The 14,728-nt window shown below is 33.3% G+C and overlaps 1 protein-coding gene across 2 annotated transcripts in view; it reads right to left on the reverse strand.

The window, feature by feature from the left end:
* LOC136033101 (fizzy-related protein homolog) overlaps positions 1-14,393 on the reverse strand; it is a 112,385-nt gene extending 97,992 nt beyond the window's left edge. The window contains exon 1 of one of the 2 annotated variants that reach the window (XM_065713710.1): positions 14,263-14,393. The gene's annotated coding sequence lies outside the window, so the exon portion shown is untranslated. Of the gene's footprint in view, positions 1-2,221; positions 2,381-14,262 lie in introns of those variants that run through there. The other variant, XM_065713713.1, reaches the window with a different exon arrangement.
* Between the last annotated feature and the right edge of the window lie 335 nt (positions 14,394-14,728).

The raw sequence follows: 14,728 nt of genomic DNA on the forward strand, positions 1-14,728 counted from the left end.
AAAAATTTATGCATTGAGTCAGCTGGGAGCATAAAACATAAGCTACATCACCAACGTATTACAATTTTTGTGATCAAATAAACTAAGGACATCGTTTTAAACATTGACTATCTGAAAGACTCCCTGCTTGAAAATGTTTTTGAAAATATATTTTAAAATGCATGAAAATCTAGCTTTGGTACATGCTATGTTTCACTTTTTCGACTTCAAACACTATATAGATCACTGCAAAAAATAGTGATCAACAATAATATAGAATTGTAAATGCGTAGAAGGATTTTCGGCTTTAACTAGGACTGAAAAACTTGAGTGCTACAGGAAAAACAATATAATAAAAAAAAACTGGATATGAAAGGTCATGTTGCAAAGACAACAGATGTATACACAGATGAAAGGGGTGGGGTAGGGCCCATGTTCCCTCACAAAACCCTGAAATTAAATGTTTGTCTTCATAATTTCACGTTTTTGGCATTAGTCACCTGAATTGTGCGTTTTTTTCTGTTTATTCCCCTTTCTCCCCCAAAAATGTTACATGCGTTCCTGGATGACAAGGATTCCATTTTTGGGAACAAATCTAAAAACGATTTTAAAAAAATCGTTTTTTACTCATTCAAAATAGCGCTTTAGAAGAGCTATGACTACAATTCAGTAGCTATGGACTATTGACAATGATGATTTAGCATATATTGTACAACAAACATTACCTAAGATCTCCATAAAAAGGCAGAGAGCTAAATGTTTTTTTGCAACTTCAAGTTGCAATAATCGCTAACAACCGTTTAAGGGTAGTATAGGTAGTTATGATACTTTGATATAAATTTTCAGGTAAGAGGTGTGTAAGACGGGCAAGACCACCTACGAAGGCGCACCCAAAAACAATATATAAGGAGGATTTAATGTGTATCAAGGGTATATTAGGCTAGTGTAACAAAAAATTGACATTATTCAAAGCTGCTAGAAGTTGTATCAAAATTGACCATCTCAGAGAGAAAAAAAATCACAAAGAAATAGCATATGAAAACAGTTAAAGATAGTGAAATGAACTACGTATTTTAATCAAATATTTAATATATAGAGTTGGCATTTAGGTTATGTTAAGGCCGTGATTAAGTGAACTTGAAAACATGGAGCTTCAAAATTGAAGTTAGGGTAGCCTTCTGTCTCTCAATTCTTTAGAGACCGTCGATTGTCAAAAACTCTTCATAGCACTTATTCATTGGCGGAAATAGCAGGTTAATTATACCAGCTTGTCAACCTGGTCTCTAGGGCGACTTGAAGCGATTCTTTCAGGCAAAAAACTTGTAAAAATTTCAGACAGCTGAAAATATTCCATGGGACTGTTCGAAAACAGGAAAATATATCGAAAAATGGTTGCAATCATCTTACAGATTATTATCTTCTGCTCATGCTAGTACCGATTTTGTTCTAAAAGCAATATCCTTCATAGAGTACACTTGTGAAACAGAGCTAGAAATTTTCTAAGATTTCTAAGCAATTAGAGGAAATAGAGCAAAATCCTACCAAACATTCTGTAGCATCTTCAAGAAGCTACGGCCTGATATTAAAAGCGGTATCTTCCGCCAATGAATACTTGAGTACTTTTGAAATATAATTTTTCAATTTTAACATAGGATTTTCGAGTTCCATCAGTTCACTTAATCACGGCCTTAATATAATGCGTTCTGGGCGGCCTGCTTTAGATAATTCTTTGCGGTAGTTCCCATAATTATGTTACGGAAGTATTATTTTTTCATCATATTTTAGTATAATTCATTATGATTAATATAATTATTATTAGGATTATGTCAGTCAAAAGACATGGATTTTAAAATGGCAGGCATAATCAATCATTAAACGGTAAGTATGTATAAATCAACTTACCCTGTCTTACTGGTGCTCTTTATAATAACATGGCCTATGATTTGGCAAAAAACAACAACAAAGGAATTCAAAAGAAAACAGCAAGGATAAGGACGCAAATCAACTTATATTTGTGCAGTGTCATCAATTTGCTTAAAACTTATATGTAATAACATTAATAATTTGATAAGTAGTATGTTTTATAGACTATAATAGACTAGTTGAAAGAATAAAGACCACAAAGAACCATACTAAAATCCTTAAGTCTCTTAATGAGTACGACCAAAGATACAAGGCAACATTTTGAAATATTTTTAAAAAGTGACACTTTTGGATTTTATTTTTCTCCAAGTCTTCTCACCCTACCAATTCCTTCAGGCTAATCAACCTCCTTGGAAAGTTAATGCGATGTCCAGGAGATGCTCTTTCTCGCTTGCACCTCCTCCTCCCCAAAAACCTAAGCAGAGCTCTTATACAATAAAACTATTTATACGTCCCTCACATTGGTGACAAAACAATGGGTTTTCCGAACTACTGCCAATATGAAAAAAGAACAGAGCATTTAATCATGCTAATTTTCTTTTGTTGATAACAAGGATGTTGTGTAAGGTCACGACTTTTCAGCTTATAATAATCCTGGCATCAACAAACTTATGGCTTCTCTCTTCAGATTATATGAAAGTTAATTGCAAATAATTCATTATATGAGCACGATCATCAGTACATCATTTGAACAAAACTTCACTGCCAATTTTTACTTCCCGTTCATTGATATGGACAATGAAAAACTTGCAACATGAACAGAATACAAATGAGAGTCACAAATATTGGCTACTGTTTCGTTGATCCTCAAACTCATTAATTTCACAGCAAGCCTGAACACATAAACACACTAAAAGGACTGAGCAGAATCAGCAAGGTATTTCTTTCATGAAATAATCTGCTCTAAATTAACTAACTGTGTGAGAACAGAAGCACAATGCCTTAAATCAAATGAACACACCGAGGTTCACAATCTTGAAAACTTGGTCAAAAATCTAAAATAGCTTCAAATTGCACCCAGTTTCAAATTTAGGGGCTTTTGAAGATGCTTTGTCGATTCTGAGTCTAAGATAGCCATATGACCTTCTAAACAACATACACAGTATTCACATAATTAACTGTTATTTGGGAGAAAACTGAGCATTTTTTTTTTTTTACCATGTTTTTGGGTTTCGGGACCACGGTGAAACGTGCAGAAAGATTTCAGCTTCGTAATTCAGTTTTTGTGGAGAAGACGAGTAATGTTCAGTCGTGAGGGAGTAGCAACTTGGCCCTTTTCTACATACTACAGAGACGAGGCGAAGAGATTAGCAATGCTGACCAGCATTTCCCAAAATTCCCACACCATGAAAATCCGCACCATGTATTCCGCACCATTTCCCAAAATTCCCACACCATGAAAATCCGCACCATGTATTTCAAAATCCGACTATAGAGATTGCTCTTCCGTAGTAATTTTATTTTTTAACCAAATACAAGTCAAGTTCCTTTTGGCCAGGCTACGAAAATCCTGAATCCGAGATTTTCACCTTTGAATCCGAGATTTTTAGAAAAAAAGAGCACATCATCAAAATCACTCTAAGTCCCTGCAAAAAAGAACCTTAAGCCTATTAGCCATTATAAGAGAAATTTTGCCCCCTAAGGACTGTAAAAAGTCCTTTTATGGGGGGGGGGAGAGAATTCGTAAAGAGGAAATGCAACCGCGAGCAAAAAGCCAGACGCAATAAGTCATATAGACTTAACTATAACTACAACAAAGGGTGCACAACCCTTTGGTTTAGTTTGGAAAATATGAAAAAGTAACTTTGTCTATTTGATACTTTTATATTACAACGAAGGCACCATAGGCAAAGGCTGTAAGATGCATATAGAGCTTGTATCTAATTATTTACAGGTATTCTCAAGTATTTACAAAGGGGACGAGAGATGGCAAAACATAGGCGTGATAGTTACAGCAAAAGATATAAAAAAGAATGAAAAAGTTTGTGACACTTTGGATGAGTAGAAAGATTTATTTAGTGAGGAAGAATTGGTGACATACTAAAAGGATTAAAAAATAATAATGCCCCAGGCACTGATGGTATGGCAAATGAGTTTTTTTTTTTTTTTAAATATGGTGGTTAAGAATTATGAATGATTATGAATACGATTTTTGAGAAAGGAGAAGTACTTAGCGATTTTAGGAAAACTTTCATTAGAGCCCTCCATAAGAAAGGTGATAAAAGTGAGTGTGATAATTATAGAGGCATTAGCCTGGTTTTTGTAGGAAGCAAATTAATTAGCATGATGATACTTTTTATACTAAGATGCTATAGATAATGGTTTAAGAGACGAACAGTGAGGTTATAGGAAATGTGGATGACGTATAGATCAAATTTCCACTCCTTGACTAATAATTGAAAAGTGCCCGAGTCATCAAACCCCTTTAAGCTTCAGTTTTATAGATTAAGATTAAGCACTTCATTCAGTTCATAGAATAGCTTTAGCGAGGGTACTATTCTCTGGTATGCCAGATACATATATTAAAGTGATTAGTGCTCTGAACAAGAGTAACATTACTGCGGTTAAGGTAGGAAATGAGTTTAGTAGATGGTTTCGTATTAAATCAGGAATCAAGAAGGGTTGCGTTCTATCCCATTTATAAGGACCAGTTTGATGGACTTTTGTCCTAAACAGCACAGCAAAGGCAATTGGGGAACACAGAATCAAAAGGGGAAGTAATACTCTCCTAGACTTAGATTTCTTCTAAAGTAGCCTATTACAGTTTCATCATGTTTTGGTATTTTCATTATGATTAACCTAACTTCACTTCTTGAGTGTTGGCAGTAAAATACATAAGTACTGATTACAGGAATTGACCTTTTCGCCATGAATCTTCACCATTTAGATGTCCAAAGTTTGTGTCTAAATTATTTACTACACATCAAAAAGCAGAAAGATCATTGAATCACTGACCTTTCTTCCTGTGCTAGTAAAAGCAAAAGACAATACCTATACCATTTCATCAAAGATTATCTTGTGACTCGTAGTAAAAAATTTCATTTGAATACGTTTAGGCCCTACGTTTGGTGTAATTCTGAGCATAGATGCAAAGATGGCTATTTTAGACAGCAGGACCGTGAGTTAATTTTTTTTTTTTTCTTTTGCTAATCTGTTTAATTTTCGAGGGTTTGGAAATATAAAAGAGCTAGATTGAAAATTTATTCTAAAATGAAAAAGGGAAAGCATGGTACCTTTGCAGAGAAGGGGGAGGGGATTTCGTGACAAATTTCATTATCGAGTTATAAATTAGATGAAATTAGATGAACCATACTTGAGACCTTTTTCATCGTATAAAACGATAAACATCGTTTTACTCATAAATTAATATACCCTTTAAGATGATACCTTTTCTTATTTTATGCAATTTAGTTTGAGTCTTATCCTCTCACCATTGCTACTCTGGTGCCTACTCGCCCATGCTTGATTGAGTGGTTTAAATGCAGTCTATGATCTTTTTACGGTCTTGTAAAGTTGTTGAGTAAGTGAATGAAACTTTACGGAATAGATATTCTGCTCAAATTGGGAATTTGGAAATTTTTTTAAATACATAGGCCTACTTCCACAACTTCTAATGGTTGAACAATTATTAGCCCTGTATGAAGGCTAATCCTGATATAAAATCAATAGAACTAAAAAGATTGTAGTAGAATTGGATTTGCCATTCAAAACTTTACCTAAATAACCATAAAAATTGCAACCCCTCTTCTCCTCTTATTGAAGCAAAATTAGGCTATAGATTATATTCAAATTCAGGGAATAGTTGACAACGGAAGCGACCTTAAAACGCGATTCCTAAAAAATTGTATCCTATAGCCGAAAGAAAAAATTCGGTTATTATTTCCAGATTATTTTCTTGTAAAGCTTTATATTATTTTCAGACTTCTTACAAACGGTTGGTCTTTATTTCTTACTCGGCTACCCAATATCTGTGTCTGAAGATCAATCAAACAGTTCGTGGTAACGAACTGCAAGTAACTCGACCCAACAGGAATAAAAACATGCAGATTTTGATGCAGTACAGATTTTGATATTCCTTTTTTTTTACCAGGTGTGGTATCTCTTCTCACGAGATGTATACATCACTTCTCTTCTGCAAGAAGAGATGTACCTCTTAGAAGCTGCTGCTTTTTAAAACTTGTTCAGACTATAAGCTCATTGAGTTTAACATCGCTATGAAAAAATTTACTTTAAGTCGTTATCCTTTGTCCTTGTGGACAAGCTTTTACTTACTCCATTTCTCTTCAACTTAAAGTGAATACTTGTCCAAATCTCACACAAACAGCCAAATTCTCTCAAAACTGTTTATTCGTCAGTTTAAAGAGTATTAAGAGGACTGCATACAGTATACAGTATATAGCATACATGACCGTACATACAGTTAAAGCAGGTAATGGGAAAGCTGGAACGTGGAAGATTAGTACCCTGAAACAGCCACACTACAATGTAGCACCAATTCTCTGTTTGTTTGGGGGATTAGATTAAGGCAAAACTAATATCACAGCTTCATAATGCACGTGACTGACAGGCACCCAATCACTATTGTTCCCCCAGAAAATCAAATGTGATCAATGAGTATAAGCATGGAGTGTTGGGTATGCATTTTTTGTTTATAATAACAAAAGTATTGAAGTGTACAACTCCATCCATAAAGTAAGAGCAGTAAACTATATACAGAACACTTCAGACTTCGAATACTATACTTTACTAGCAGTATTAGAGTAATTATGATACAGTGCTTTTGATGAAATGGTATACATAAAATTATGAGGTATTATATTTATAGCTAGTATATGGCTGGCCACTGAATTAGATTACATTGTTAATTGTGATTCAGAAAACTACTGATATTTCTGACTGCAAGCTAAACTAAGTTGGCTTTATGACTTTTCAGCAAATTTTGCGTATAAAAATGCTTTTTGCTCAAAACAAAGCTGCCAAAACACATAAAGTATCGGCAACTTATGAAATTCTGCTACTGGCAGCTTTGGAAATTTTTGCACACCTGGATGTGAGTTAGCTAAAACAGATAAGTTCATTTTATCAAAGGTGGAAGAAATCTGGAGCGAGAAAACGGTATGTGAAGCCACAAGAACAAATTCATGTTAACCTACCATAGGTAATTGTCTGCTTGTTGAATGGACAAGAGTCTCAAGGTCATTGCCAGAAATTAAAATAAATGAACTCAGTTGTTTTCTGTTTGAAAAGAGGCAATTAGAATACAATAATGTCCAAGATAGTTTATTGCTTGGGTAGAGCAAATAATATAAGAGCTGATAAATTTACCAAAACGAAAGTTCAAATATTTGTATTTTCGTGTGATGCTTAATCTCATAAGAAACAAAACTAAGTAAAAGGAGCGTTAGAAAACCCTTCTATAATTTTGAATTAGTGTCCAGTGAATTGTAGCAAAAGATGAAATTTGCAAAATTTAAGAATACTCACATGCCATCTATTTGTTAACTATTCAAATAAATAAAATTCAAATAATTCAAAGATTATAAATTCTTAATTTGGGTTAGGAGTGCTACATACAAATTTACCTGCAATACATGCAAAATTCTTTTTTTCTGACTGATTTTTGTACTCAGTTTGGAATACATTATAAATTATTGGCTGCAGTAACTCAAAAGGCAATTGGTTACATGACATAAATTTTTACAAGTTGGAAAACCTGAAAATATTGCTTTGTTTTTCTTATTTATTAAAATATTTTTACTTTTTAAGACTTTCAACAAAACCTGAGAAAAAGCACTATGTATATCAAGAGTCCACTCACTATTTCAATGAGTGAAAAAATAAAATAAAATGTTTTATTTTACACTACTACATTTGAAATAGAAGAGCTTTTGGTATTTTTTTTTTTTTTTTTTTTTTGCATTTTAGTGTAAAAATTACATTGCTTTCATCTGCCTTTCTTTTACAGGTACCCAGCGTATTTACCTTCACCCATCAAATGAAACAATCATGAAATGTAGATTAAAATAGCATGATCACAATGTAGTGTACACACTAAGAACACAAACAGTTTTTAGTAGGAGGAATAGTTTTTTCTGAAGTACGACAAATTATGCCCTACTACCCCCAGATACAAGTACTTGGGATTTGTGCTTGCAGCAAACGAAAACTAGACCAAACACATAAAATTGATGACTCCTTGTGAGAAGGCAGCTGGGTGTGCTCTACTCTGACAAAACACAATAATTGGAATCAAGAACATGAAGATGCATAAATACATTTTCATTACCAAAGTCCTACCAGTTGCCAATTATGGTTGTGAGTTGTGGGGGACTGCTATGGTGAGACATTGGGAGTCTCTGTAGTTTGTGTATTTAAAAAAAAGTATTAGGCCTACAAAACAATTTTAGCAGTTTTGTTCTTAAACGTGACATGGGTTTACTGAATCTGCATCATAAGAGGACCATACTGATGATTAAGTTTTATTTGCAGATGTTATATTTGCCCAAAAACTGTCTAGCAAAAGCAGCTTTGGATAAGATTTTGAACACATTCTAAGACCATGCTGGCAACATATGAAGTATGAAACCAAGGTAGGAAAGGATATAATAAATGAAAAATAAAATCAAATTGATGAGAAAACGAGGATTGTGTCAGTTTTTAGTAAAATATGAAGATGAAAAAGAAGCAAATATTTCAACAAGGACCTCTGCTCGGTCATCCTCTGAATTAAATTACGTTAAAGATGTTCTATTCTGCAATGGCTATCCAATCAAGCTTATTGAAAATATCACAGATAGACAATTAAAAAAGGTAATACAGGAAAAAAGAGAGCTCGTCCCTCTTGATTCAGTTATTCTGGTAATTGAGAACAAAACTTTCACTACATTACCATATATCTTAAAATTCAGTGACAAACTTGGAAAAAAAAACAAAAAAAAACATAATCTCTGCTTTTTTCAAAATTAAACAAAAATTGAACATTTTTTCAACTCGGGAAAGGATAAAACTAAACCTAAACTGGGTAGTGGTGTCTACAGAGTCCTCTGTTCATGTGGGAAGTTTTCCATTGGTAGGACCCATAAATAACTAGGGGAACAATTGCATGAACAAAAATTTCAATTGATAAAACCCTAAGATTTGAAAATAAAAATGGCAACTTTGATTCACCCCTGGCCCAGCATATTTTCGAAAAGCCTGAACATTTAGTTCTTTTTGAAGAGGCAACTTTAATATCTACTCTAAATGACCTTCTGCAATTTTTTAAAGAGGCAATTGAGATAAAAAATATATAAACAGAAATTTGGCTATAAATAGAGACACAGGAGATATTTCCTTAAGCCCAATTTATAACAAGTTAATATTAAAATTTCGCCCAGTCTAATTTAAGACAACGTGTCTGCATATCTAATGAAAACCAACATTGCAGACAGGTACAATCTTTTGCAAGGCAAAGAATGCTTGTTCAATATAATTGGTGAATTCTCTTTCATTGCTTACTGGCTGTTTTTTTTTATTCAGTATCTTTTCCCCTCTTGTCAAATTCACTTTGAAAGGTTAGATTTTGTGTTTTTTTTTTAGCACTGGGGACGACTTGGTGGAGGTCCTTGTCAAAATATTTGCTTCTTTTTCGTCTTCATATTTTTCTACTGGTTGACAAAATCCTTGTTTGCTCACTTATTTGATTTTCTTTTCATGTATTATATCCTTTCCATTCTTGGTTTCATACATCAAGATTTTGAATTTTTCTAAAAAAGTAACATGGCCAAAACAGGTTAAAGTCTTGCTAGACAACAGTGGTTTTTTTTGGACATGGAATGACAGTCATAAAAAAAAATAATTAAAAAACCATGTTTCACAAATGGACTAAAAAGGGGAAAATAAATTTTTTTGTTGTAAATAATACTTTTGATATATATATATATATATATATATATATATATATATATATATATATATATATATATATATATATATATATATATATTAAATTCTGAATATTAAATCTGAATATTTCAAATGCTGTGAACTCTTGTGCTCAAACCTGTAAAAATTGTCTAAAAATTTAAACATGGTCAGCATATTGAGTCAACTAACTATTGATATCTAACTATTAAAATAAAACCTAATTTTTTAGAAGTTTTTTTTATAAAGTATTTATTAGTCAAGATACTTAATGAAATATTGTATTCATTGAAAGCACCCTTACAAAAATAGGTTAATTTTTAGACATACACTTTTTATTGTTTTAAAGAAAAAAAAAACTTATCTGCTTTTGTAAATAACTTGAATTTGTATTTAAGTTAACACATTAGTAAATTACAACAAAAACAGAACATGAAAAGAATCTTAGTAAATAATGGGATAATATATTTCTATATTCAAGGAAGTCAGTTTGGTTGAAGACCAAAAATCATGAAAATTTTCCATTAGCATGATTTCAAAATCCCACCCAACCTTGATTTTTTGGGGTATGAATAACTATTGTATGAAATGTATAGATTTAAAAATGTTTTAATTGAATATCAAGTGTTATGCCTTAGATTTAGGTTGACACAAAGATTTTAGCTTTAAAAAAACAAACTTGAGAAATACTGCTGCAATTAACACATAATAAAGCTGTGTGACTCAAAAACAAAGTTAATTTAGTAAATGAACTTTCCAAATATAGTTAAATTAAAAGTAAAAGTCAAATAAGAAAGCTGAATTTGTCAATTCTTTATAATTCACCAGCCACATATTCTGTATGCAGGCTGCCTGATTGATGAGTATGTAGACACTGTGATCAAGAAAGACGTGTTAATATTATCTATTTTCTTCAGAATTCTCAAATGAAACTTCAAAATGAAACTAATTTTAGATAGATGTTGGATGTAAGGCAAATGGTAAAGACAAGAATCTTCCTTTATTGCTCTCTTTTTCAATAACTCTAACCTAAAATGATGAAGCTGATTCAGAGGATGCCACACAAAAGAGTAATAATCAAAGATTGGTCAGCTAATTTTTTATAAGTTAGTTATGTTTTTTTCAAGTTTAGAGGAGTCTCAACTTTCCTGATCTTTCATACCAAGTACCCTTTCTTTGTTTTTTATATAAATATAACCAATGATAGCAAACACTCAATGAATTCTACTACTACTACTGCTAATAACTCACTGCAGTACCAAGCCGCCTGAGGCCAACACGGCTATGCATGCTCCTCCTCCAACATAATCTATTCAAGGCCTCCCTCTTTACACCCTCCCAGCAAGTCCCATTTCCTTTAAATCTTTATTTATGACATCCTCCCAACCCAGACGAGGACAACCTGCTTTCTATGTAGCCCCAAAAGGACAATCTTTGGCAATCTGTCATCCTTCATTTGCAGAATATGGCCTAGCCATCTTAACCTTTCTATTATTATAGCCCTAGAAAGCAGGATTGAACCACATTTTTCATACAACCTACTGTTTTAAATATGGTCAGTCAGCTGGGTACCCAGAACAATATGTAGGCAATTTCTCTGGAAAACATCTAGTGAATTTTCATCTGCTTTTTGGAGCGCCCATGCTTCAGAGCCATATTTGACCACTGTCATTGCTGTAGCTTCCAATCTTCTAATCTTGGTTTTCAGACTTATCTCCCAAATCTTCCAAACTTTTTTTAACTATGAAAAAACACCCTGAGCCTTGGCTATTCTACTTTTAACATCTTCAGTGCTCCCACCATCTTTACTAATAATACTACCAAGGGTTCTGCTCATGGAATAAAAACAATACCAAAACAATTTTATGCTACTCACTTTAATTACCATATTTATTTTGATTAGAAAATAATATCTGTGTAATGAACATGTTGCTCTAGCTGTGAGTACACACATTCAAAAGCCAGTGGCCATACACACAAAAGAAATGAACAAATTGAAAAGAAACCAAAAAATTGAACAAATAAAACAAAACTCTCCAAGACATTGAAATTCATTTTTCTTGCCTCTAAAACTTTCTACTGCAATAATTAGGTTAAAGAAGAAGTCTTCAAAATACCTAGAAGCAGTAGTGCATCCCCATAAAAAAAACTATTTCTTAAATTCTCCTAACTTTACCATTTACTCATAAAATATTCTGGATCCTCCTTATACTCCTCACAAAGGGGACAAACAAATCTACCTCAAGATCCATCTTTATCGTATGAATCCCAGTGTCTCTTACATAGTGGCACACAATTTGGTCACACATACAACCAGCACTTTAGCACCCTCCATGGTAGGTTTAGTATTAAGTAAATCTCATCCCTATACACTATTTTAATCTGCTTATAAAATCTTATGGTGCTTGAATTCTCAACCCCAGTAAACAAAACATAAATATACCAAGGAAATCACCAGGTTTATGCTGAGGACCCTATAGTATTTATTAAACTCTTTTTAGTCTTAAATTTGACAGATTATGCACCATAAAAATAGCAGTTGATGGTTTCAACCCATCTACCACTGGGTTATTGGCCCAGTGGACTTCCACTGCAGCAAGCTACTCTTGGATAACAAATAGAACTAAGAAACATATGGTTAATTAATTTTCTTCTGAAGTGATAGACTAAATTGTAGGATAATTGAAGTATTTTTAAGATTGAAATTTATCAGAATATTAAAAACTATGGGGTTAGAAAGTATATTAAAAACTGATGACCAAAAATTAAGGTAAAATGTATGATCTTCTGCTGGCAGAAGATGACAGATCTTTTGCTTATATGAACTACAAGAAAACTATTTCAGCTTCACAGCTTTGCTTAATCCTAAATGACAAGGTTTCAAAGATCTGCAAATACATTTCCTAAATTAAAACAAAAAAAAATCATTGATATGGCTTAAAATTCTGCTCATAACAGGAATTGCATTTTCAGAACAAAACCAGAGAAAAAGAGACTGATGACTGAAAATTAAGGTAAAATGTTGTTTTGCTAAAATTCCAATAGTTATACACCTGTCAAGTAGGCAAATTTCTAAGACTTAGAAGTCAAAAGACATTTCAGAAAGTTTCATTGTTCTAACTTAACCCCTTTTCCAAGATAGCAAAAAGTAGTGGTAAATGTTTACTTTTATTCCAAGTGCTCTAAACTGGAAACCAGGCTATGTTGCAAAACAGCATAGTTTCCAGTTTAGAGCACTTGGAAATGCTAATTCTAGAAGTGCATCAATTTCTAGTTGACTGTCCTCCTCCATGGGGCAAACTAAAATGTATAAAGTGGGCTTGCTTATAGGTAACATTACCTATGGATTGATGCATATTAGCTCATGAGCCCTGCAGGCAGCAGGGCAAGGTCTGCATTCTATATTTATTTAACAAACCTTGTTTGAGGTTTTTATTTGTTTTATTGGTAAAATTCTAGTTAATTGACTAGGAAAATGAAACTTTCAGGGATGAATATGCAGACTAAAGTATGTCCTGGGAAGGTATTTTGAAGCAACTACATCCACTCCTTCTCCCTCTAGAGGGCCATGACCTTTAAAAATATGTGTGTTAAAAGTGAAACCTTGCAAAATAGATCTTCTGCTTAATTGAAGTACAACAAAATTGTTTTCAGCTTCACAGCTTTGCTCAATTCCATTTTATAAAGTTTTAAAGATATGCAAATACATTTCCTAAATTTTGAAAAAACATTGATATGGCTCAAAATTCTACTCAAATAACAGGAAGTGCATTTTCAGAACTAAAGGCAGAGAAAAAGCAACTAGTAACTGAAAATTAAGGTAAAATGTTGTTTTGTCAAAATTTCAATAGGTATAGACCTGTCATGTAGGCAAATTTCAGGGCCCTCTAGAGGGAGAAGGAGTGGAGGTGGGTACTTTAAAATACCTTCCTGGGATATACTTTAGTCTGTAGACCCATCCATGAAAGTTTCATTTTCCTAACCTAAACACTTTCTGAGACAACAAGAAGTCAATTGACTAGAATTTTACCTTTAGTTTTACCACTGTTGAATAAATATAGAATACAGAACTTGCCCTGCTGCCTAAAGGGCTCACGGACTAATACACTTTGCTCTACAGGTAATGTTACCTGTAAGCAAGCCTACATTATGCATTTTAGTTTGCCCCATGGAGGAGGAGGGTGAACCAGAAATGGATAACCTATACTTATCTAATAATGACAAGGAAATAATGGCCTATGTGATTGTCAGAATCTTGCTATGTGCAGTAATATGCACTTTAGAGCACTTGGAATGAAAGTAAACATTTACCAAAGTAGCTAAACTAGAATTTTACCCTGAAAAGAAAAAAATCTGAAAGGAAGACCTACAACAAAGAGAGGCTACCCTAAGCCTAAACAAGTTTGGGTAATAAACTGCCCTTTCTGTCAAAAAGCAGTATATTGCTAGTACACCTACTTTTATCTTGTAGCCAATGTTATTTACTTCTGTTTTAGTAGAGTGTGTCCATATTTCATATATGGCAGTTAAATTAAATTTAAAATTAAAAGGCTAAATTCAAATATCTAGCCGTTGTTTCTTCCTTAAATGCTTCACAGACGTTGAAGAATACAGATGACAGCGTAAGAGCAGCCGCAATTAGTAAGTTAGCCCACATTCCTCCCATAGGCTGACCGATCATGTAGCAGAATAGCAGGCTTGGATACAGGTGAAATTTTTGCGCCAACCACTCACCAAGGCCCCATAAATTTCCTTGCAGGGTATAGTAGCTTCTCAGCACATAAGAGAGTGACACCAATTTTTCCTAAATAAATGTCCAAGAGAAAGACGAACTGCCAATTCAGGCAGAAAATCATAAAAGTAGGTAGAAATTTTCATAAGGATCCGGGAAGACTTGGATAAAACGAGACTAATTACGATCTTG

The sequence above is a fragment of the Artemia franciscana genome, chromosome 11 (genome assembly GCF_032884065.1).
Source record: "Artemia franciscana chromosome 11, ASM3288406v1, whole genome shotgun sequence".
Classification (NCBI taxonomy): domain Eukaryota; kingdom Metazoa; phylum Arthropoda; class Branchiopoda; order Anostraca; family Artemiidae; genus Artemia; species Artemia franciscana.